The sequence below is a fragment of the Hylobates moloch genome, unplaced genomic scaffold (assembly GCF_009828535.3).
Source record: "Hylobates moloch isolate HMO894 unplaced genomic scaffold, HMol_V3 SCAFFOLD_2, whole genome shotgun sequence".
Classification (NCBI taxonomy): domain Eukaryota; kingdom Metazoa; phylum Chordata; class Mammalia; order Primates; family Hylobatidae; genus Hylobates; species Hylobates moloch.
The window spans coordinates 23,511,620-23,538,594 of record NW_026652277.1 but is presented as its reverse complement, the minus strand read 5'-3'; the positions used below and the strand labels follow the sequence as shown (position 1 = coordinate 23,538,594).

The following is a 26,975-nucleotide window of genomic DNA, read 5'->3' as shown; positions in this document are numbered from 1 at the left end:
TAACAGTTAAGTGACCCAATTTACACCTTCTGTGTTATGGGCTCTTAACCGGTGTTACTAAAAACCTAGCTATCTTGGCCTTCCTTTCACTGATCCACCTATAAAATGCATGGACTTATGATCATATCTGAAATGAAAAGACTTCATTATTCAGTATCTATATCTTAATGTTCCTATATGTTGATTTTCTTCAGTGTTATACATTTTAAGGACTTTTCATGCCTAAATAAATAAATAAATAAAATGCCCCAATTTTCATAAAGACACAATCATGGGTCAATGTTGCTGTTGTAATAACTCCTACAAAAGGAAGATAAAGAATAAAGTGGTCACAAGTTTCAGCAAAATAGGCATATTCTTTCAGAGAAACTAACAAATTTAAAAATAACATCAACTATTAAGTCACTTTTTGTATTTGTGCTCTAAATAACTTTTTATTCTTTTATTCTTTATTTTTATTTATTTATTTATTTTTGAGACAGAGTGTCTCTCTCTGTCACCAGGCTGGAGTGCAACGGCGCGATCCCAGCTCACTGCAACCTCCAACTCCCCAGTTCAAGTGATTCTCCTGCCTCAGCCTCCGGAGTAGCTAAGATTACAGGCATGCGCCACCACAACCAGCTAATTTTTGTATTTTTAGTAGAGCCGGGGTTTCACCATGTTGGCCAGGATGGTCTCGATCTCCTGACCTCGTGATCTGCCCGCCACAGCCTCCCAAAGTGCTGGGATTACAGGCGTGAGCCACAGCGCCTGGCCAACTTTTTATTCTTTAACCTCAATTCTAACACTTAACATTTGAACAATCATATTTTTAAAGAACTGATTTTCAGAGAAACTTGCTAAACTAAAAGCTCAACTCTATAATCTTTTAGGCCCCTGGTAAGTAATTATAAGAATTTATGTTCTCAAGAATTAATATTAAACTATTTAATTTTAGCAATCAATTTTAATAATTACTACATAAACATTTTAATATGTTTAACTAATAAATTCCATCATCTTTTACTTGCTAAATGTAGGATTTAGAATCCTTACTTCACACACCTAGTCAACTATTCCCTCAGTGACCCAAGAGAGTTTAAAAAGTCATGTTGTCTTTACAGCTATAAACCAGACATATTCCCGAAGGAGGCTGTCCATTTTGGGCTCAAGATTAAGCAAACCTATATTGCTGAATGAAAAAACTGCATTGTTTTAAATAACTCCCAGACAAAACAGATTCTCTACAAATCTACTTTGTTGTTTAAATAACTCTGTCTTGTATATATCTGGAAAGAAATGTGATTAGTTTTATTAATTTTTAAAAAATTATCCAAATCAAATTGATTTCCTAACAATAAGTGTGAGTGGTTACAGGTGTATAAACATTTTGTATTCAGAGACCTAAACAGAATCACAGAAGCTGATCCTCTCGCCTTCAGCTATATCACATATATACCAACTCAAATAGACCAAGAATTAATTCCTGAAGGATGCTTTCGATCTATACAATATTAGGAGACATTTCTTTATTGTCAGCCTCATTTCCTCATGTCACAATTTAATTTGTAATTTCCTGGCATTTAGAGAAATGAAAATTTAAATGTTCTGTTACTGTAGATATTTTTATCTTTCCAAACTATTTCAGCCTATTAATCAGGTCACCAATGTGGACTTACTCAAAAATAAACATTACAATTCTAACATGTCTATTGTAACCAGGCAGGCCTCAATCTTATTGTTGTGTGCTCTTAGAAAGTTGGAATGCATTTTTACATGAAAACATTGGAAATTATTATTATATTCCACATTTTCCCAAAAAAAAAAAACTGCACCAATGATAGTTCTATGTCTTAAATATTGACTTTAGAATACAATATCCCCAAAGTTTCAGGGTATGCAGAATTAGTTGGGGACAGCTGCTAGCAGCTGGCAGCACCCAAAACCAAGTCAGAAAAGAGTTCTGAAAGAAAGTGAGTGGGGACATCTCCCCCACCCCCACCTTGACCCTAACAGTTAGGGAAATGACCTTCATTTGGATAAAGATAATTCCCTTCCTAAAGTACTCTAAGCTTCTTAGTAGAGTCAGAACTCCTTGGAGTACAGGAAAGTGTGCCCTATCTGCTGCATTTACCAGTTAGGTCTTAATAATCAGCCGATTATTTAACAAAACATCTTGTATCTAATAGGGACCAGTAAAGGGGTTAAATGAAGAGATCCTTTATTTCTGTTACTAAATAATGTCTTTTAGAACCAGGCATAGCATACAAACTAGTGTGTGACAAGTGCTGAGTGTAAGATACTGATATCCCTAAAGATTTATGAATTACATATCTAAGAAGTATGCCCATATCTACCGATTTTGAAATATATATCTCAGAATTTATGTCATCTTCTTCCAAGTAAAAACCTTAAAGTGCTATAATGATACTTACTTCATTGCTTGAAATATATTCTGAACTCCTGTCTTGGAATTTTTAATGTTTTTTAATATCCTCAATGCTTGTTTATTTTTTAAAAGTACATATGATTTTTAGAAACACAGGTTTTTCTGAGCCAGGACTTGTGAAAACAGTGATAAACATAATAAATAATACCATTTGTGTTTAAAAAGAAGGAGGAGGAGGAGAAAAAAAGTAATCAAATTGGTATGGGGGTTTGGTCAACCAGGTTCTGAAAAACTCTGAAAGGAAATATCAAAAAAAGGTCATTGGAATTGCCCACTAATATATGGGTAGAACCCTTTAAGGCCTTGGAGAGAAACCACACGTGGAGGTCCTTTAAGTGACTGCATTGAAAGGAACAAGATTATTTATCCTTCTAAGTTCAGGCATATATGTTTAAATATCAGTCATCTTAACTTAAAATCTCACCTGGGAGTTTGTCTATATTTTCATGTATTATGTTTACTTAACTTGGGCTACATCTGTACTCTTTAAAGTTTTAAAAATCATCAAATCCATTTCAGTCAAAGAATGTAAATTACTTGACAAAAATACGATAGAAATTCTTGTTTCTACCAACTCAGTAAAAGAGTGATTCTCAAACTGTAGTGTACCTTAAAAATACAAATGCCTGGCCAAGCACAGCGGCTCACGCCTGTAATCTCAGCACTTTGGGAGTCTGAGGTGGGTGGATGAACTGAGGTAGAGAGTTCAAGATCTGCCTGACCAACATGGAGAAACCCCATCTCTACTAAAAATACAAAAATTAGCCGGGTGTGGTGGAAAGTGCCTGTAATCCCAGCTACTCGGGAGGCTGAGGCAGGAGAATCGCTTGAACCCTGGGAGGCAGAGGTTGCTGTGAGCCGAGATTGTGCCACTGGACTCCAGCCTGGGCAACAAGAGCGAAACTCCATCTCAAAATACATACATACATACATACATACATACATACATACATACATACAAATACCTGAGTCACACTCCCAGAAAGTCTGACTTAATCAGCCTACAGTCAGTCCCTACGGAATCTGCAATGTTAATTCCCCAGCTGATTATGATAGAGGTGGGCTTGGAACCACACTTTAAGAAACAGAGCACTCAGCTCTCATGAGGGTTAGACTCTCCAATTAAATTATCACTTCAGTAGGTATATCTGAGAACTTTGAAAAATAATCCACAAAGAACTCTTTTCAGTAAAATATTTGCAAAGTGTGCATCTGACAAAAAACTTACATTCAGAATCTACAAGGGATTCAAACAATGAAGAGAACAAATAACTCCATTAAAAAGTGGGCAAAAGACATGAATAGACAATTTTCAAAAGAAGACATAGAAATGGCTCAACATCACTAATCATCAGAGAAATGCAAATTAAAACCACAATGAGATACCATCTTACTCCAGTCAGAATAGCTATTACTAAAAAGACAAAAAAATAACAGATGTTGACGAGGATGTGGAGAAAATGGAATACTTACACACTGTTGGTGGGAAAATTAGTACCATCTCTATGGAAAACAGTATGGAGATTTTGCAAAGAACTAAAAGGAGAACTACCACTTGAAACAGCAATTCTACTACTGGGTATATACCCCAAAGAAAAGAAATTATATCAAAAAGAGACCTGCACTTGTATGTGTATCAGAACACTATTCACAATAGCAGAGATACGAAATCAACCTGTGTCCAACAATGGATGACTGGATAAAGAAACTGTTGTGTGTGTGTATAATTTAATTATATATTATTAAATATCTGTTTATATATATACATACACACATACAATTTCATTGTGTGCACATATTTACATATACAAAATGGCATACTATCGTATTCCAATACAATAGAATACATATATATTTATATAAATATGTATACATACTTGTTACATACTAGTCACACGCTAGTTTGTATTTATACAAATATATGCATACTATTGTAATGAAATGCAATAATATTCCGTTGTATTTGTAATATACACACATACACAACAGAATATTATTCAGCCATAAAAAAGAATGAAATCATGTCTTTTGCAGTCACATGGGTGGAACTGGAGACCGTTGTTTTAAGTTAAATAAGTAAGAAACAGAAGTCAAAAACCACATGTTTTCACTTATAACTGGGGGCTAAATAATATGTGCACATGGACATGGGGTATGGAATAATAGACACTGGAGTCTCAGAAGAATGGGAGGTAGGAGGCGGGTGAGACATGAGAAATTACTTAATGAGTACAATGTACACTATTTGGGTGATGGTTACACTAAAAGCTCAGACTTTACCACTGTACAATATATCCATGTGACAAAACTGCACTTGTACCCTATTTTTCTATTTTCTAAAAAGAAAAAAATAATAATTTTTCTCAGTAAAATAAATGTTTCATATTAACTTTCCCACTGAAAAATGGCAGAGATTTATGAAAAGCACCATTCAATCCCTACATATGTTCAATATCAATCAAGGCTTATCTCTTATCAACCCCAAGGAAAAACATCTCAGGTTTCCCCTCTTTGTTAGGGGTGTGGGCCATAATCCTGCGACACACAATCCTAAAAGACCGAATCCTGAATGCTGAAACTCTGAAACACCAAAATCCCTGAAGTCTAAAATCCCTAAAATCACAGTCCTAAAATATCAAAATCTCAAAAATATAATTCTGGGGAAAAAATAATTTAAAAATATTTTAAAGCCATTTATTTACATTTTTAAGGGGGATTTATTTGGGAAACATAAAAACATGGCAGAACACTTGATAGGCCACCTTATATTAATACAATAAAATAGGCGATAATAATATACATATTTTTGCAAGCACAAACACTCAGGTATAGTAACAATAGTTGCATGAGTATAGCAGTTGTGAGTAGATGAACCAGATTCATAAAGAAATTGGTCAAAATGTGAAATGCAAAAACATATATCACTGTAGTTGGTAATTGTGGGCACCCAGCTATATAACTGCAGTTATCTGAAATACCATGATGAATAACCTAAGTCTTTTAACAAGATTGATCACAAACTATGACAGGTCACCACTACATACGTAGTAAGAGTCAAGATCTTGAGAAATTTCATCCTTCACAAATGCAGATGTACAAAAAGGAAATTTCTTCATTTCTTGAGGAGGTTTCAATGTTTTTATATACAAATACAATTCTTACCCACAGAGCCAACATTGTGATAACGCACTTTAATGGAGTCAAATTCGCAGCAAAAAAATACAAAAAATTAGCCGGGCGTGGTGGCGGGCGCCTGTAGTCCCAGCTACTCGGAGAGGCTGAGGCAGGAGAATGGCATGAACCCGGGAGGCGGAGCTTGCAGTGAGCCGAGATTGCGCCACTGCACTCCAGCCTGGGCGATAGAGCGAGACTCCGTCTCAAAAAAAAAAAAAAAAAAAAAATGCATAAAACAAGTTAGAACTCTCTAAAATTATTTACACAATTTACACCTCCGGTATTAAAAATGATGTGAAGATGAAATACATAGCATAATGAATTTTTACTATGTGTGAAGGAGCAGTAGTCGTACACGACTGAATAACTTGGCAGGGGAGATTTCTTGTAATTTTTGCTGGCATTTTCACTTTTCTATAATCTTCTAAACACTTGCTGCACTTGTATTTGGAAAGTGGTTATAGTCTACAAATTTTGTAACTATAAGCTGTCCATTTGAAAGTCTGGTTATTGCTCAGCCATTGCAATTAGCGATTTTCTGCTTTGGCAGCATCAATTAATTAGCTTTTAAATTTTTATCTTTCACCATTAAGTAGACTCATACACTTATCACAGCCTTTCTGCAAGGGGACAATTTTACAGCTCTCTTCCACTGTGTTACAAGGAATATGATAAGAAAAAAATGATGTTCGACTTCCTGATAGCAAATCCGTGTTACTCAGGGTTCTCCAGAGACAGAACCAATAGGGCGCATATATAGATATATGAGAGGGGATTTATTAGGGGAATAGATTCATGCAATTATGATGGCTGAGAAGTCCCAAGACAGGTCATCTACAAGCTGGAGACTCTGGGATGCTGGTAATGGTGGCTCAGTTCACATTTGAACGCCTCAGAACCAGGAAAGTCAATGGTATATAACTCTCAAGCCAAGGCCAAAAGCCTCAGGACCTGGGGCACCACTGGTATAAGTCCTGGAGTCCAAAGGGCAGCAGGCCTGGAGTTCTGATGTCCCCAGCGGCAGAAGAAAAGTCTGTCTCAGCTCTCAGAGAGACCAATTTGCCTTCTCTATTTTGTTCTCTCTAGGATCCCTGCCATTTGGATGGTATCCATTGACGTTGAGGGCAGATCTTCCCCACCTAGTTCACTCAGACTCACACTAATCTCCTCTGGAAACATCCTCACAGACACACCTAAAATAATGCTCTACCAGGTTTCTAGGTACTCCTTAATCCAGTCAAGTTAAAATCCAGTCGAAGTAAAATTAAATCCGCAAGTCCGCCCCTTGTCTACTTGGCACCCACATACATCTCTTTAAACCATACTTAATTTTCAAATAAAGACAATAATAAGGTAATAGTTTTACCTAACATGATGCAACTGACATGATGTAACTATCCTTCACACAGCCAGATTTACACTAATCCCTTTCCCCAGAATTTGGCTTCTTGGATTTCAGCACTCAGGATTTTAATCTTTTAGAACTGGGATTTTTAGAATTTTAGATGTTACGGATTTTAAATGTTAAGGATCAAAAGATCCTCAAAGGTTTTGACCTGTTGGAATCTCAACATTTGGGATTATGGTGTTCAGGGTTGTGTCTCTCTGGATTATGACAGGCACTGCTTTCTTAGGCCATCAGAGCAGGCAAAAATGAATTTCACCAAGGCTTTTCCTACAATATGAAAACTTGCTATAGGACTCTCTAGATCCCTTTCTTGACCAGAGACCAAATAGGCTAGCACCATCATCCCTTGATTTGCAGGGCCCACTGAAGTTTTTGGTATTACTGTGGAATTCCAGATAGTACGGTGGCTAAGATGTAGGAAATGTTTTCCATCTCTGTTAGTTTATGAACAGCCTATCTTAGAGTTATTTACATCATTCTTTAAACAAAATCTATTTTTAAATGCCCAACTGCATAACTGACTGAAATGCTCATTTTTATACAATCATATGGTAACTTACAGTACAGATCTAGAGAAGCAGCAAAATTTGGAAGTAAGAATGAACAAAAATGCACAAGAGACATTTTAATATCTTAAAGAAAACCCCCAGAGAGGCATCTGCTGAAAACATAACATAGTTTTAAGCTCTGGGGTACCCCTCTCCCCTAAAAAATTGGATTTCTAAATAACTACATTTGTAAGGTCTTCCTGATTATTCCAGAGGCATTTTGTCACGTAACTCCAACATGACAAACTTATTCTTGTTATTTGCAAAAGTTATAGTGTATAAGATTGCCACAAACACTGAATTCACAAATTCAGAACCATTGCTCCTAGGGGAAATATAAAGTTAGATTCCTGTAAGCCTCTGGTTACAACATTTTCGGCAACCATTCAATACATAACCTTGCTTCATGTATGTTTTTGTTTAAAGATACCTTATTTAATATATATTGTTGATTCATTAACATTGAACTCACTGCCAACAGCATATTTAACTCATGCTTGAACAAAGCCTACCTCACACACGTTAAGTTCTCCATAAGACACATTACAGCCTTCTTGCACTTAGGAACGCTGGAAAGAAGTTCAGCACTGTGTTTGGGGACCATTTCCAACAGCAAAACCACCAACAGAAAGCACAAAAATTGTTTATATTTGGCACTAAATAAATTCTGAAAATGACACTTGGTTACACTATAAGAGCTGAACCAAGAAGGCAGGGCATCACCTTGTTAGAGTGTTGGGCAACTCAAATTTTTCAACCCTCTGCACATGTCTGACGATGGCTGTGCAAGTGCTGTGAATATTGATTTGGAGGGTATGTTGGGCTGTTCTTGCATTGCTATAAAGAAATACTTGAGACAGAGTAACTTATAAAAAAAGAGGTTTAACTGGTTCATGGTTCTGCAGGCTGTACAGGAAGTGTAGGGGCATCTGTTTCTGGGGGACCTCCCTCAGGGAGCTTTTACTCATGGTGGAAGGTGAAGCAGAAGCAGGAACTTCACATGGTGAAAGCAGGAGCAAGGGGTGGGGAGGTGCCACACACTTTTAAACAACCATACTTTGTGAAAACTCACTATCACAAAGACACCACCAAGCCATGAGGGATCCGCCTCCATGACCTAAACACCTCCCACCGGGCCCCACCTCCAGCAATAGGGATTACAGTTCAACATGGGATTTAGGTGGGGACAAATATCCAAACTATATCAACGGGTTACAAATAAATTTTTGCAAGTAGGTGAATTGCAAATACAAAATCAATGAATAATAAGGATCAACTATACTCTCACCATCATGGTCAATAAAGTCATACCATCAACGGGAAGTCCCTATTTTAGATTTGATACATACAGAGCAGCATTTTCTAAGGTCCTTTTTCAGTGATGTAATGCTGCAACAAAATATATTGTTGTACCATAAACAGTGTTATTTGTAACATTTTCAATTATTTAAATCACTCTTGCCTTGTGACAATCAACAGTTGCTGTATTTTATTAAAAATGTATAATGTGGCCTTAATTAAGGCACATGTGTTTAGCACTCTGCAAATGTTTAAGTGCCCAGAAGATGCTATAAAACTTAACAATGATGTTAATAGCCACATGAAATTGTTTAAACTGTCAAAAGGGGAGCATCTATGCCAATGTCAGAATGCCAGTCCAAAGGTTCTATTTCAAAAATGCTTAATCAAAAAATAAAATGAAATAATAAAAAAGCACACTCAAACAGACGTTTGAATTAGGGGTACAGAGAAGAAACGGAAGTAGGTGACAAAGAAATAGATATCTATGACCTAAAACACAAACTCAAAAATGTTGATAAAAATGAAAGTCAATCTGCAAGGTGTTGATTAGAGGTAAAAAATAAATTTAAGGCCAGGCGCGGTGGCTCACGCCTGTAATCCCAATGCTTTGGGAGGCTGAGGTGGGTGAATCATGAGGGCAAGAGATCAAGACCATCCTGGCCAGCATGGTGAAACCCCGTCTCTACTAAATACACAAAAATTAGCCGGGCATGGTGGCACATGCCTGTAGTCCCAGGTACTCAGGAGTCTGAGGCAGGAGAATCGCTTGATCCTGGAAGGCAGAAGTTGCAGTGAGCTGAGATAGAGCGCCACTGCACTCCAGCCTCGGAACAGAAGCGAGACTCCATCTCAAAAAAAATAAAAAATAATAAATAAATAAATTTAAAATTTTTCTTACATTAAAGTTAATCAATAAAATTATTCATGGCCAGTGAGAGTTACAATATAATTGTGACTCATAACAACTGTTCTTACATTCCAGTATTTCAAACCCACCAAATACTCATAGTCAAGCTTCATGTTACATGACAAACTAATCTACACATTTTAGAATTCTACCATGTAGAATTTCTAAGATTTAGCTATTATTTAGTTCAACCTCCTCATTTTACATATTAGTGACCACCAGCTCAGTTTACAGTAATCTCAAGCTGCAGCACATTCTTGTTTGTGGTGTGTATTATATATCAAAGAAGGCAAAAATTCACAGAGAAATCCAGGAAAGACAACTGCAGGGAGGCAGTGGCTCTTTTTACATGACATGAGGTGTGTGGTCAGGGATGAAATCAAACAAGACCATTTGAGTGAGCACTGTAGCTCTGCTTACTTTATTTTTTTAAGCTACTCTAAATTCTGTCCTGACCAACCAAACTAAATGAGATTTTCTAAATAGGTTTATTAAGGTTTATTGGAAAAGATATTTCTTTATTGCTGAGAGGCAACATGGAAGAATGGAAATGAGCGACCTTGCAATTCAGGCAGACCTGGTCTAAACCTCAGCACTCTGTTACTAAACATGTGATTTTAGGCAAGTTAAAAACTTGCTGAACTTGTTTTTTTTATGTGCAGAAGAAGGAAATTAAATTCTTACACAAAATGGTAGTGTTTTGAAAACCAAACAGCTTAAACTATAAAGAATATCTAACGTTGAACTTAGTTATATACAATTTCTCAACATACGATAGTTCTTTGGCCATGGATAATGCCAAAAAATTCTGAAGTCATCATTTCAATTTCTTGGGTTAGCCCAGATGTTACCAAAAATCCAAATATGATTGTCGTTGATTTCAGAAGTCACCCAGTTCTTAATACAACCAATTTGCAGAGTAAGCAGATGGGAACAGAAAAATGTACCTTTAAATCCTAAGTACAAAAATCAATACTTTGTCAATAAAGCCACACCATGAACAAGAGAACATATCATAATTCATGCTGACAATTTTTCCCTCTAAGTCTTTGGCACAATATACTTAGAATTCATCATATGAATTGATTTTCTAACATGACACACTGAAAAAGAAGTAAGATAGTTTGTATTACTATTTCAGTCAATAAAAATTACAAGATGACTTCAGATATTGAATGAGAAAATACTGATGTTAAGTAACAACACTCCTATAAACTGTGGCTGAAATTTTGATTCACCTTTATAACATATAGAGTCATTGTCTTCAACAGAAAGATTTTAGACTGAATTATCCTAATAGTTGTGTTATCGATTAAATGCACTTGTGTAGCTACCAAGAAAGACTTGATCAAGAATGTTAGCCAATAATAATTTCCTAATGTAAGCTGCATCCTCCTTTACCACACAAAATATATCCATTCAATTGGTCTGCAATTACATCCATAGAATTTTTCTTTCTGAGATATATATAAGTAACCTCTGTGACAAATCATGTAATTTGGTCTACACCAGAAAGAACAATACATTATAAATCAGTGTCTCATTTTGCTATAATCGCCTCCTTAAAATAGCTACAACTGGATCAATGTCTCAGAGGCTGTTTTATTATACCCACATTCTTAAAAGCATCAGTGACAAAACACTAACTGACTAAGGCAGAAGAGCAGCTGGTTCTGTGGCTTCATAAAAAGAATGTTCTGAAAACAGTTCAAGAATGTTTGATGCACTTCACAAGGATTCTGTTCTAAAATTTCAAAGCCACATTAAAAAGTGATAACTGCTATCTTCAGTGGAAAAGAGGAAGTCCAAAATGTTAGAATTGGACCAAATGTTAGCAAAAACTATTTTTGTGTTACTTATGAATTCTTCCTTCTTTTCTTCCTTCCAAATATGGCTTTCACCTGCATATTAAGAATTTAAGGACCTGGGGTTGTTTTTATTTCTTTAAGGCAGACACAGCTTTTTAATGCTTATCATCTGTACAGCATTCCAATTCACTTAGCAGGACAGAGGAATGTACTGCCTAATGAAAACATAATTACTTTTATAATCAACTACTTAATAAATGTATTACTTATTTTATTTTGAGGCTGCTAATTCCATGTTCTCTTTGTCTTGTTCTTTCTTTGTCCCTACATGTTAATTACACTTGGTTTTCTTTCCATAGTAGTCTGACTGTCATATTCATTCTGATCCAACCAGTACAAAACTGTCTTACCTCATGAACATCAGGAAACAGAGATATTGAAAGACAGTGAGTATGTGGATTTTTTCTTTTTTCTGACTATTGGAAAAAGTCATATGTAATTCCATTTGTTTGAGGAGGCTCATTGAGCATTGAATAAGCACTGGAAGAACAGATTCAAAAACCCAGTTATAAGCTAATATGTGCAACCTTTAGTAATCCACATTCCTGAGATTCAATTTATTCATCATGTAGGAGACAGGTAAGATTATAATAATACTGACATACTTCACAAAGATAGTGTGAAGAATGACTAATAAATGAGGCCTTTGACATTACTATATAGTGCATGAAGCCCCATTACTCATGCTGCAGTGTTCTACAGTGGGTAATTAGAGGCTTCTAGAGGCCAAAGTACATAATGTACCATACTTAATACTGCTTGATAGGTACAACTCTGTCACCCTTTTCCATCTACTCAACAATTTCGTGGTCTTCAGATCATAGCTACTGCTTCCAAACATAATACTGCACTGTTAAAAAGGTCCACAACTTGAGCAACAGAAGTGCAACAGAATACTTTCAGCTTCAAATACTCTGCTTTCCTACCTATTTACTCCATACAAACTTGTTCTCAATGGTCAATCTATTGCCCCACACTATTTATTGAAGCAGCCTTATTCAATCTTACTGCATTATCACATTATAGAAAAAATAATGGGTAGAAGCCTATGTGGACAAATTAATTTTTTCCATGGTATAACTAAAGTAAATATTCTTCCCACATCAAAATGTCTCTTTGCATAAAGGCCAAGCATTAAAGATAAGGCTTGGGCAAGAATTCTCAATCATCTCCACTCTTCTTTTTTCTGAACTGTTTTTCTCCTTCAAGACTGTGCCTTCCCCTTTTCTAACATTATTCTCCAGAAGTAAGCCTGTTAGCAGTGTGATAGACTCTCCAACATCTACTCTACTCCTAAATGTTTAAAGTAAGCCAACTACGGCAATTTCTTCTCTGTTGACAATTGTTAATATTAGTTTCAGAAAAGAGTAGGTCTATGTCAATTTGGTTTGTTCAGGGTTTCTGGGGGAAAAAAGCTAATCCTGCTCTCTTTCTCTCTCCCATCCCCCTGCATGATAAGAATCAGGAAACATGTCAAAGTTGCTGCTGGCAGCCATCTTAGATAACAAAAAGCTTGCCTCAGTATAAAGCCACCAGAGAAGCACTTCCAGACTGGCAGAATAAGGACCTCCCAAAATTCACTCCTCCCTGAAGGCAATAAGAACACCAGCAAAAATGGTCATAATCATATTTTCCAGAACTCTGGAAATTAAACAAAGGCCTGCAACAATCTGATGAATTTTTATTCAGGAAAAACAGTTGGATCTCTATAAGAACAGCAAATTGTGGAATTTTAACTTAGCCTATTCCCATCCCCTTCTTCCCAACCTTAAATACCAGTAGCCTCAAAACTATGGAAGCTGTGAAACCCCGCAGTCACTGTTTGGGTCAGAACAGGTTTGGAGCTCCTCCCAAAAGCTCCATCCCAGAGACTTGTCACAATTTGACCTGTGACAAGCTCTATTCTCAGGAATAAATTTTTGACCCCACTCAGAGATTGCTAAGCGAGAAAATACCTATCCCCAGAGTGTTTGTTGAAAACAATCAGCAGCAATTTTTTAAGATCTCAGTGGCCAGAGTCAGTGATACCAGTTAGGGTTAACAAGAGACTGACAAAAAAATTGTAATCAAAATCTGGTTAATAAGACATTCATAACAGGCTTTGAAAAGCTCCAATATACTCCTGGGGGATCTAAATAGGCACTTGCATGTGCAGGGCTGTGTGCCTATCCAGGGAAGATCTGAGAAGATACTCATCTCTCATTTCTGATTGACCTTAAGGCAATGCACAAGCAAGAAGTGAAAGCTAAGACAGAGTTGTAAACGGCTGGAGCACTGAAGGTATGCCCCCAACAAACATACACCCACACACAAATACACACACACACACACACACACACACAGCCCCTCTGCAAAGAATGGAAGACTTACTGATTCAAGAAATTAAAGGACATCTCAGTCTAATCATTAGCTGACCACTAAATTCAATGAGCGGATACCTCTGTGGCAATATATGACAAAGAGGAAAGAATTCATCCAGTAAAGTCATAAAACAAATAAACAGCAAGGTGCAGGTAAAACTCAATCTATGGGCATAGATTGTACAATTAGGGCTAAGTGTAATCTCTTGTGTGACACAGATTTTGCAGTTACATTCAGGTGTAATTTCATCTATGGTGAAGGTATTCATTATCTATTTATAGTAAAGTTATTTCTAAGAATAACCTTCTCATTGGCACAGATTGGGCAGTTAGCTCTAGGTAGAATCTCCTCACGACATAGATTCTTCTATACTTCTCCACACCCCATAGTAATTAGGCACTGGACTGAATATACTGTAGGTGCTTAACACATAATATTGATTTCTTATATATTGCTTATACTTTGTTGTTATTTCATTCATATTCATAAAATTAAGGATTAAAAGTTATATCCCATTGTAAAATAATAGCAGCTCAAGAAACCACCAAGAAACAAACACTTAGGTTTTTAAAAGTATAACTTCAGAGAAGTGATTCACTTTACAAAAGATTTCTTCACTTTTGTAATATCACTTTAAATTAGAAGCTCCCACATGCATTTAAAACATTTAATTTATAAAACTTTATGTTATACACAATTTTTCCAGAATATATTTGCCAAATAAAGGAAGATATAAGAAACCAAGATTTATTTCCTCTAAGTAAGAGCTATTTTGAATTTTCTGGTTTGCTAGGCATCAGAGGCAGCAGAACCTGACAGAGAACATTAGTCCTGAATTGAATGAAACGCAAAGCCATTCCCCAAACACCTGTAACTCCTATAGCTCATTCTTAAAAGCTCTCATAAAACTTAAGAGTACAACCACAAATGGCCACTTTTCCATTCAATACTTCAGGAAACGAATATATTATGTTCAATCTATAAGCCTGGCACAAAATTTAGTTGATTGCTAAATATTGTTTATATTTTAAAAAGTCATCCTTATCCAAGAAAACTATTTTCATTCTGAGTCTCCTCCAAAAATTTCTTCTAGAAATGCCTTTTTATTTAGTTCTGCACACTTTAAAATATGATAATCTTATTTGTTTTGAGAACATTTTTGATGCACTCTTTCTCTCCAATGACTTACATTATTTAAATATCATTTATAAACCATGTTAAAAGCTATGGATGCTGGATATGAGTCTTTATTATGTCTAGTTCTCAACGGGAATTGATATGAAAAATAGCCAGACTAGACTCTTTTTGCTCCTCTTAAAAAAAATTGTTTAAGTGTAAAAAAAAATTTCTAGGAACATTGTTATATAGTTTCACATTATGTAGAATGGTCACTGAAAATGAAGGAAATACATCAAAATATCTCATAAGCATGTAAAATTAAAATCTGATTTTTAAAAATTTTAAAAATTTATACTACCAGTTAGTTGAACAAGCTAAAAAGCCAAGTGATCTGAATCACTTATTTATAAGAGATAGCATTTACAATATGCCCTATTTTATAAAAACACTAGATATCATCCCAGGATCCCAGTAGCAATACTTTTCTATCCTTCATGGGAAAGCAGAGAGGAAACAAAAAAACATTTCTAATGTGATCTTCACGTTACAAAAAATAAGTGCTGAGGCATAACTGCTCAAATAAATGGCACAGCTAGGGAAATAGAAAGGAAGGGCAATTTGTCTCCATTCATAAGTGGAGATGAATAAAACATCTCATACATGAGGTATTTAGAAAAGTTATCTTTCAGAGCTCAACATACTGTGGGAGAAAATTAGGGTTCACCCAGATGGAACTTTTCAAATGAAAAATTTACAAGGGCATAAACCTTCAACCAGGGCAGTAAAGAGAGAAATAAAAATCACATGAATAAATAAGAGAGTTGCCGTAAGAGTTATTTAAAGCCAAAATTGGCAAGTTTCCACTGGTACTAATGCACAGAATGTATACTGGTAAAGGAATGGTTTGATGGCAATCTTTTTTTTTTTTTTTGCTTTAAAAAATAATTTATTTTGTGATAAAATATGCATAATGGAAAATTTACTTTTTAACATTTTTAATTGTACAGATCAGTGACATTAGGTATACTCATATTGCTGTACAACCATCACTACCACCCATCCACAGAACATTTTTTACCTGCAAAACTGAAACTCTGTGCCCATTAAACAATAACTGCCTGTTCTAGGCCCCCATCCCAGCTCTTGGCAACCACTTTGTCTCTGAATTTGACTACTCTAAGTACCTCATGTAAGTAAAACAATATATTTTTTGTCCTTTTGTTCCTACCTTCTTTCACTTAACATAGTATCTTCAAGGATCATCCATGTCATAGCATGAGTCAGAATATCTTTTCTTTTTTAAGCCTATATGATAGTCCATTGTATATACATACTACATTTTGTTTATCTATTCATCTGTCAATGAATACTTGTGTTGCTTCTACATTTTGGCTATTGTTAATATGTTGCTGTGAACGTGGGTATACAACTATCTCTTTGAGATCCTGTTTTCATTTCTTTTGAGGTATACACCCATAAGTGGAATTGCTGGATCTTATGGTAATTCTGTTTTTAATATTTTGGTACACTTTTATTATTGGGCTTAGATTTTTTTTTCCTAATCAAGTTTTTTACCAAGCAGCTTTAGGGAGAGAATAGAGAAACACATACTTTTTAAGTATTGCCTCAGACTTTAGGCAGAGTTTTGGCCCATTATGATAATCTCAGTAGCACCCACGTACTGAATAAGTGAATTCAAAGAAAGGTTATGTCAGGCAACTATCTCAAAGTTTTGTTATCTCTGCTTGCAATTTTTGTTCAATCATCAACCAAGTGCTTGAGGGCTTACTGCATGTGAGGCTCTGTAGACTAGTATTAATGAACTTTCCTTTTGTCCTTGCAGTACCAGGTATCACTATCATGCATTTTGGAGCTTTGATCTCAATTTTCTGCCAAATGAATGGTCCTGTGTTTTGTGCTTGTTCATTTACAAACAGAGATCCCTCTGAGCACCGTGGAAGTAGAAGGTGTGTGGTCAGAGAACCATGAATGGGCTGCTCTCTGCCTCTCACAGCAGCTCTGCTTCTCCTTGGGACTACTCCTTGTTTTCCCCATTCCTAGCCCATTCTCTGTATATCTTGGTCCAGATTCCGGAGGGTCTGCCAACTTGTACCCCATCCAGGCATCCATTACCAATATTTATGAAGCCTGCTCTGGTACAGAGCAGGCAGTGGAAATTCCCTTCTGATGATAGATAACAGCTCCTGCATGCAGAGTGGTGGGGGTAGGAGAGTAGAGGTAGCCACTTTCTGGATGGGAGCAGTGTCATGAACCCATTCATAGGCTAACCAGTAACTCCTGAGAGGCCCAATAAGGGCAATGACAACTACTCAAGTCAGACAGGTTTCTACTGATGGAAATCTTTGACCAACTACTCTTAAATCCATCCCATCATTGCTAAAAGGATATGGTCATATTTTGTTTAATGATGAGGATACATTCTGAGAACTGCATCATTAGGCAATTTTGTCATTGTGCAAACATCATAGAGTGTACTTAAACAAACCTAGATGGTATAGCCTACTATATACCTAGGCTATATAATACAGCTATACTATGTATAATAGCTATATTGTAGTAATATTATATTTATATTATAGTAATATAGTAATATTTATATTATTATATAATGTAGCTCTATTATATATGTGTGTGTGTGTGTGTGTGTGTGTGTGTGTGTGTGTGTGTGTGTATTTATTTATATTCTATTGCTTGTAGGCTACAAACCTGTACAGCAGGTAGGCAATTGTAACACAATGGTATTTGTAAGTCTTAATATGGGAAAGTTACAGTAAAAATGTAGTATAAAATATTTTTTTAAGTGGTACTTGTATAAGTCACTTACCATGAATGGAGCTTGCAGGACTAGAAGTTGCTCTGGGTGAGTCAATGAGTGAGTGGTGAGTGAATGGGAAGGCCTAGGACATTACTGTACACTACTGTAGACCTTATAAACACAGTATACTTAGACTACACTAAATTTATTTTTTAAAATTTTCTCTTCAATAGTAAATTAACCTTAGCTATTTACTTTACAAACTTCATCATGTTTTTAATTTTTTGACTGTCTTGTAATAAATCTTAGCTTATAACACAAACACATTGTACACTTTCTTTATAGACTTTTCCAATTTTTAAATTTTTTTGGTTTTACTTTTTAAACCATTTTGTTAAAAAACTAAAACACACACACTTTAGCCAAGGCCTACTCAGGGTCAGGATCATCAATATCACTGTCTTCCACCTCCACATCTTGTCTCACTGGAAGGTCTTCGTGGGCAATGACACACACGGAGCTGTCATCTCTTCTGACAGCAATGCCTTCTTCTGGATGCCTCCTGATGCACCTGCCTAAGGCTATTTTACAGTTAAATTTTTTTTAATAAGTAGGAGAGCAGTCTAAAATAACGACAAATAGCATAGCATAGTAAATATATAAACCACTAACATAATTGTTTATTATCATTACCAAGTATTACGTACTGTGCATAACTGTATGTGCTATACTTTTGTATGACTGGAAGTGCAGTAGGTTTGTTTACACCAGCATCACCAAAAACATGTGAGTAATGCATTGTGCCATGACATCACAACAGCTATGACATTATTAGGTGACAGTTTTTCAGCTCTATTAAAATCTATTAAAATCTGATGGGTCATATATGCAGTTTGTTACTGTTCTAAGCATTGTCATGCAGTGCAAAACTGTAATGTGGCATCCTTAAACTTTCAGGGACATACTTCTCATTAATATATGTCTAAAATCTCCCGTCCTTCAAAAGCCATTACCAGGACCACCAAATCAGATGCACCTCCAGCCCTGTGCTCCATTGGCCCAAATGGTTTTCATCACTCATTGAATTCACACATCCATTTACATCTTTCTTGCAGTATGTTAGTATTTTGCCTTTATAATCAGCGACACAGTAATATCACAGTCACGAAGAGACCCCACTGACAGAAAGACCTGAGTTCAGACCCTGATGCCGTCACTTGGGCTAGTGATTTAATATTCTGTACTTCATCTTCTTAAGTGACCTTATAGGTCACTAAAAGAATTGAATGAAATAGTACATTTAAGTTGTCTATCCAGGAGTCTGGGAGTTCATTAAGTTCAACAATTGTTACTGTGATCACTTGTACACCTTTTTATCCCATATTATAGTATAGATTCTTTCAGAAACAATGGAGAGTACAAATAATTTTTTGAGGGTACTTATTTGCTTTTCCTAAAGTCAATTTGTTATTATTTGTTAATTTGAATAGAGACCAATTCTTCCAGAACACTACACAATGCCTCTGACATCTATTAGTTGAATTACTGTTCATTACCTTAGTATTCATCCCATCAGCCTATCAGCAGAAGAATACAGAAACAAAAGAAAGGAAACCTTTTCTGGGATGTAAGAGGTTTTTTGTTTGGTTTTGTTTTTCCTTTTTTAATCTATAAATGCAAAGGAGTGGGCTACAGAATCTCTAAGGTGTCTTTTAATTCTCACATTCTAGAAACCTGTAATATCCATTAGAGTCAAATAATTTTTCCTCTATTTTGAAGCTACTCCTTTTTAGCTTTGACAACATTCTCCCTTAAATGCCCTCTTTCTTTCCAAAATGTCATCTAATATGGTTTGTATTTTCTAGAGTGTCTTGCCTCTTCACTTTCACCTTCTTTGTGCAATCTTTAAAATAACAGAAACTTTGTTTTAATAATCAAGATCTACTGCTAAAAATTCTACTAAGTCATATATACACCAGGGAGGGTGGTCTGTTTTCTAGATGGTTTCTGAATACACCCTCATTAAATCACCTGGTAGCCACTTAATGGGGGACCTGTGGAGGAAACAAGTCATGTGCTAAGTCAAATCTATGAAGCATTTGTCTAGCCAAAAAAAAAAAAAATTGCTTGAGGAATAAATGACTCAGGTAGACACCACCAGTTTTCACCTTGGCACTCTGTTAGTCCCCATGTCCTTTTGAGCTTACAGATGGTCTTAATTAAAAACAAGTAGTTTTTAATTTACAACACAGGAAACATTTAGAATTTGTTGTAGAAGTAGAGTTAGTGGAACCTAGTAACCCCAATCTCACCCCTAGACAACTACCTCCATAACTTTAATTCATTTGTACAGATTCCTGATGTATTCATAAGTCTTTTTTATTACAAGTAAAATATACTTCTACTGCACTTTTTTTTAAAAAGTCGAAAGTCACCATATCAAGACTTGACTTTTCTCCACCCTGTGTCCTTGAGTTGTGTCAAGCTTGTAGTGGGAGCTGACTACAAAGATCAAGGGCCCTGGGTCTGGAATATTAATGGTTGATAGGCTTCACCTTTCATATATGTCACATTCTCTGTGACATTAGTGTCCCGAGGCTTTGTAAAATGGAATGCTGCTTGTTTTGCACACACTTATCTTCTTGCCATCCAGCTTTTTCTACAAACGCTCTAATAGCTGCTGTTTCACATTTACATTTCCCCTGCTTCACATCATGTGTTTAAGAAACAGTCAATTCCACTAACAATTTTTCTAACAGCCTATTCTGTTCAAAAGTATTTAGCCCCATTTTTTAAAGGCAAATACTAACCTTGGAATAATGAATGTCCTTAACCCACCTGCACTTCACTTCACTCTCTGCAATAAACACACACACCAACACTCAATTTGTCAAAGTTTTTCAAGAGGTGAGGGGATGAGGTTGAAGGTCAAATTACGAATGGTTGTTTTATGGTCTGGGAGACTAGCCAACACTAGTATTCTTAAGATGGAGCTTGAACTGGACAAAGCTTATGGTATAATCCCAGGAGACCATAAGTCACACACTATTCTGGATGATTCTTCCCTGTTCCTTAAAACTCACATTCTATGTAAAAGTTGACTTGATATTGACATTATTTGCATTCAGACACCAACGCTTTTATAAAAATAGATAGAAGTGACTGACTTTTTATTTCACCAAAGTTTTTTTAATTCTTTTATTTCCAGAGTTTGGGAAGTTCCTTATGCATAGTAATTGTTCATTATGAATTTAGCAAATATATTTCTTTTCTTTTATCTTTTATTGTATATATTTAAGGTATACAACATGATGTTTTGATATACATAAGTGATTACCACAGTCAAGTCACTTAAGACATCCAACATCTCACATAGGTATCTTATGTGTGTATATATGTATTAAGAACACCTAAAATCTACTCTTTTAGCAATTTCTAGTATAAATACAATGTTAGTAACTAAGGTTTTCATGCTGGACATTATATCTCCAGACTTCGTCATCCTACATATCTGCAACTTTATGCCCTTCGACCGACATCTCCCTTGTATTACTTTTATGAAATTTTTGAAAAGCTTTTTCTAGGTAGATTTCAGTATCTCTAAAAACTTTCATTTCTTAATATTAAACTATTTGAATCTTCAACTAATAGTTCTATTCATAAACTAAATACAATTTTACAATGTGGGATGGGAGAGCAAATAGGAGTTAAAAAGAGTATAACCTTCAAGTTGAGTCTTCATCTCTATTCAACTCCATGCATCTTCATGCCATCAGTACACACAGAAGAAATGGTTCTGTGAACTTGGAAGGAAAAGGTCTATGAACCAGCTCTGCTTGTGAGATGAGAGGGGACTTTGGAACAGCTGTAATTAAGCTAAGAGCTCTGTAGGACCAGATAGTTACTCTTTATTCTAAAAAAAACAATTTTTTAAAATCCATACCTAAGTTGGAGGGTTCAAATTTAACTCAACTAGAGAAGAGCCACAAAGATAATTAAAGGGTTGGTAGGTAGTATCTATTGGGAAAGAATAAAGAAACTAGGATTATTCCACCTGGTGAAGGGAAGACTGATGAGTGATTTAAAAACATTCTTAACGTATTTGACCAGTTATTCCAATGACCAGCTGTTCTCTATCTACAATGAGGACAGAACCAAAAGAAATAGTCTTAAATTCCAATATGAAAAATGTAGATCAGATCTAAGAAAGATTTCTCTGAGAGTGAGGTTTTTAATATTGGAATGAAATAGCCACTCTGAAGTCTTTAAATCTGACATAGATTACCATCTTCCTGTAGAAGAGAGTTGTGGTGCTAATGGAAGGCCAGAGAATAAATTCTTTCATTGTCATTTCTATACCTATAAAATCTATCGTTTTTAAGTCAGTTTCTTTTGTATCTATTGAGCACGTAGAATTACTTGTGTAAGAAAGTACTGAAAACAGTGAAGTTAACCATCAAAGATTAAAACAGTCTAGTAGATAAGGGTTCTTTTCTACATAGAGGATTCTCAGACCTACACAAAGCAGCTCGAGACTACAGTAAACCCCTACCTTTGTTGATCTCACAGTCATACACAAACACTATCCTCTTTACCTATCCTGGAAGAAGTAAAGAGAAATAAAAAGAAAAAAAAAAAAGCATGTTTTTTTTTTTTTCCACCATGAAAAATAGCTGAAAAACAGGCACTGAATTCCCTAAGTCAAGGTAAACCCAATTCCCTAAGTCATGCACAATAGAAAATCAGTGTCTACACTGATTATCTTTTTCTGCTTTCCAATATTTTAGTATCCATCGACATACTAAAAAAAGCAGGATGATAATATCCTTAAATTCACAGACTATATCAAAAAAAGTGTCACTTTGTAGGCCTTCCTATGATTATACTTCATTTAAAAGTACTCACAAGATCCCACTCTTCCCCTTCTATTGTGGCAATTTGCAACAATTTTAAGCAACTTTGCAAAGTGAATAAAAAGGAGTTGAAGCATCTGCAATTCAAGGCATTTAAGTTTTAATTCACAAACTGCAGGCCTGAGAATAATTATGACGGCCTAGTTATTTTCTGCTATGTTGCACATGAAAGGCATCCAATCACTTTTAAAAAATACCCAAGATGCAGTATTTTTAGAATGTTATCATTCTTCACTTGAGTGATTCAGTAACTGCAGCACTTGCACTGCAGTCCCCAAAAGAGCTTACATAACTAAACATATACAATCACAGAGGCTTAAAATTAAGTGTCTGGGTAGTGCATTGCCTCACAGAATATTTGATGAAGGGCATGAAGCAAATCTTTTAAAATTTGCTTCCCAGAAACTCTTAATACTATGATAATATAGTGCCCAATAAATATGTGGATCTCTAGAAAAATATTTTGTGTCTTGATATCTTTATATTTACATTTTTATAATCTCTATTCAAATAGCCATAAACTAAAAGTCACTTAATACACTGGATAACTTTAAAAATCTGATTTTTAAAAGTAAACCTTCAACTTTCTCAATATGGCATTATAATTGACACAGTTAAGACAAAATTCAAGAGTTCAGCTTCTGTCATATCTTAGGAAGGGTTTAAGTGACTATATTATATACTTTATTATCTAAACCTAGATACTTTGAGAGTAAAGGAGGCCCTATTGATAATTATACCAGAATAATAGGCAAAAAAAACCCCAGAACTTTCCTAGGCAAATCTAGAAAATGTGAACATCCTTATCATAGACCAATATGGTCCAGTTTGTTATAGCCAAATATAGGAATCTGCAAGGTCTCCAGGAACTTACTCCTCCAGGTTGGGACTGGTATACAGGAGGTAATTAACTGGTATGAAGGTGCAGAAAGGAAGTTCATTTTGGAGGTTAAAGCATCTATCAAAAGGCCAGTCTGGAGAAGTCAGCAATGGTGGAAGCCAAACTTGAAATAACAAAGGTATCCTATCATATGTGTGGAGCATGGTGATGACAGAATAAAATGAAGGAACATTTCAGAGTACCAGGCAAGCAGGGAAAGAATCAGTAAGCCCTTGGAATTAAAGGGCTGAATCTAATCATCCAATCACCTATAAGCATTACATGAATACCTGCTATGAACCAAAGTCTACCTTAAGCTTGGGTTCATGAGTATAGCAGGAGCTACCAACACAGAATATCAGCTAAAAACAAAGCAGATGATCGTTTACAAAAACTATAGCACAACTTAAGGATTAAATCTGAAAGAAAAAGATAGAAGTCCTATGTCAAGAATCATGGAACAGGAATAGAACAGAACTTCAGTTAATACAACTATATCCCAAAGGTAGCATCAAAAAAACAACTTGATGATTAGAGACAGGCAAGTTCACACCACATGATAGGGACTTGTCCCGGGGATCAGGATCAGGGTTAGGCCGGCTGATGGAAGACCAGGGGGCCTTGCCCATGGGGAGGAGAGATATGCAGAGGCCAGGCCTGAAAACTAGTTTTTCAGTAGATGAACCTCTAGTTGCTTTTTTGTTAAAAGCAAAAAAAATTTAAAAACATAAACAATACACAAAATGAAAACATTAACAGCAAAATGGGTACCTAAAGTAGGAAAAAATATTTAAGCATGAAAATAGATACTATCATAGCAGATACTTCAAATTTCTAAGGCTGCTCAGATGTAACATTTTAAAACAATGAAGATTATAATGATTAATATTCAAATTTTCCTCAAGGTATTACATGCAAATGCCAATATCTTAATATAAAATTAAGCAGATATAAAATGCAAATGACAAATCTATACAGTAAGCTGGTAGAGCTAGAAAACTACTAGTTCTAGCAGTAAACAAATAGAGTAAAAGTAAGCTCTAGAGACTATATCATTTTCACCTATATCAATGAAATTCTGACCTTAGATAGTCAAACAGGGTAAAGACAGTAAATGGCATTCTAATTGATGAGTGAGTACTCCACCAAATCTCAAGGAATTCTTGTTTTCTCAAAAGTGATTTGATATTTTACTATATCAACTTTGCTACCAAGTTTATGATAATCAGTACATCTATATCTTTATCTATAAATTTTTAAAAATCTGAATAGGCATTCAACAAATCTTAAAATTTTATAAATATTTTAGAATTAAATTGTATTCTTACTTAATTATTCTAAAAAATTGACTCTACTATGCTTATTTTTCTCCTGTATATGATTCTATTCTCTTTTTCTTACCTATTCTGTGTTAAACTTCTTCATTAATTTATTTATCTACTTTATAAACTTGTTAAATCATTAAGGAGGAGGCCTCTGTTCTAGGGTTTGTAAGGGACACAAGGATGAAACCAAACATGAGTCCTATCTTCAAGCTTACGTGGAAAATGCACAAAATATGCCCTGGAATGCAAGTAGGTTCAGAAGATGAACAAATTATTTCTATATAGGAAACTTACATCTGAAATGGGATTTAAAAGGGGAATAATATAATAAAAGACCTAAAACAAAAAGGCTTGATGTTTGTGTATTTAAGAAATGAAAAGTGTTTCAGATCAGCTGGAACATAGAAAAAGGAAGTAAAGAAAGATAAGCTCGAGGCCAGGTGTGGTGGCTCATGCCTGTAATCCCAGCACTTTGGGAGGCCAAGGCGGGCGGATCAACTGAGGTCAGGAATTCAAGACCAGCCTGGCCAACATGGTAAAACGCCGCCTCTACCAAAAATACAAAAATTAGCCGGGCGTGATTCTGTAATATGAGCTACTCAGGAAGCTGAGTGAAGCAGGAGAATGGCTTGAACCCAGGAGGGGGAGTTTGCAGTAAGCAGAGATCGAACCACTGCACTTCAGCCTGGGTGACAGAGCAAGACTGAAAAAAAAAAGGAAGGGAGGGAGGGAGGATTGAAAATGTGGAAACAAGCCCATCATGGAAGGCTTGAATGTCAGGTAAGGAAACGTGAAAGAAGCCAGTTAATGCTTTCATGTAGCAAAACAGCAATTAAGACCAGCTCAAACTATTAGACAAGCCTACAGACAGTCACTTAGGCCTGAATTAGGGAACATGTAATATTGCTTAGGTACAATGCAAGGGCTTTAAAACCAATGAATGTAAGAATCATAGGAAAGGAAGACCTGGAGGAAGTTAACACTGAAAAAACAGTAAATAGATAGAGGAGGAGCATATTTAGCAGATGAAGTCAGTCTTGAACATGCTAGATGGGAAGTAAAACTAAGGCATTCTACATGGGATAACCACCAGGTAGTTAAAAACATGTGTCTTCCACTCAAAAGATCAAAACCTAAAGTAAAGATTTGAGATTCATCAGAACAGATGACACCAAGAGGAAGAATACAGAAACGTAAGAGACAAGATCCAAGAAAAACATCAAAGGATGCTTTTAGCCAGCAAAGGCAAGAAACGGGTCAAGAAGGGAGAGAGCTAAGAGAAAGAAGAGAGTCAAGAGAGCTTACTGTCATAAAAGTCAAGGGAAAGAAAGTTCACAGAAGGAGGTATAGTCAACAGAGTCAACTGCTAAAAGAGTTGAAAAGACCTGAGAAAAACCCGTATTGTCCCACAGTCAAGATAATATATGAGAATATTTTACTTTCTACACATACCTATATAAATGTATTGCTATGATTATAACTACTATTATTCTCTAGTCCTTAGCCAGGGTAATTTGAAATCTTTTATTCTTCATCTAGCTTATTCAGAATTATGAGTATTCAATAGAATTAATATTTCCTTTTTTTAGACTCTCAAACTTTTTATCAATAAATATGCATATATTCAACTATGGTAAAGATTTATTTTACTAACAAGTGTGTCCAGAATATATCTTGATCCTAGAAGGAGGCTGAAATCTTCACTGGTTATCAGGGCAGTTGTGTTGATGAACTCCTCTGTTCCAGCCACCCATTCAACTAGCAGCAGTGAAGACAAGGAATCCAGAGCGGCATTGTACTCAGCTCTATACTCTGCTTGCCTCCACTGACACAGCATTTCAGAAGTATCCCACACAAAAAGAATCAGCATCTTCCTATTTTCATAAATGGCATGAAAATAAGCATCCATCTATCTCCACCCATGCCATACAGTAAAGCCAAGCCAAAGCACTAGTACCTCCCAGCT

The 26,975-nt window shown here is 35.7% G+C and overlaps 1 long non-coding RNA gene across 2 annotated transcripts in view; it reads left to right on the top strand.

Annotated features, from left to right (window-relative positions):
- LOC131382111 (uncharacterized) overlaps positions 1–26,975 on the top strand; it is a 54,428-nt gene that overhangs the window by 9,191 nt on the left and 18,262 nt on the right. For both annotated transcript variants that reach the window (XR_009211283.1, XR_009211284.1), the window contains exons 2-3: positions 11,935–12,021; positions 16,959–17,082. This is a non-coding gene — a long non-coding RNA (uncharacterized LOC131382111). The remainder of the gene's footprint in view (positions 1–11,934; positions 12,022–16,958; positions 17,083–26,975) is intronic.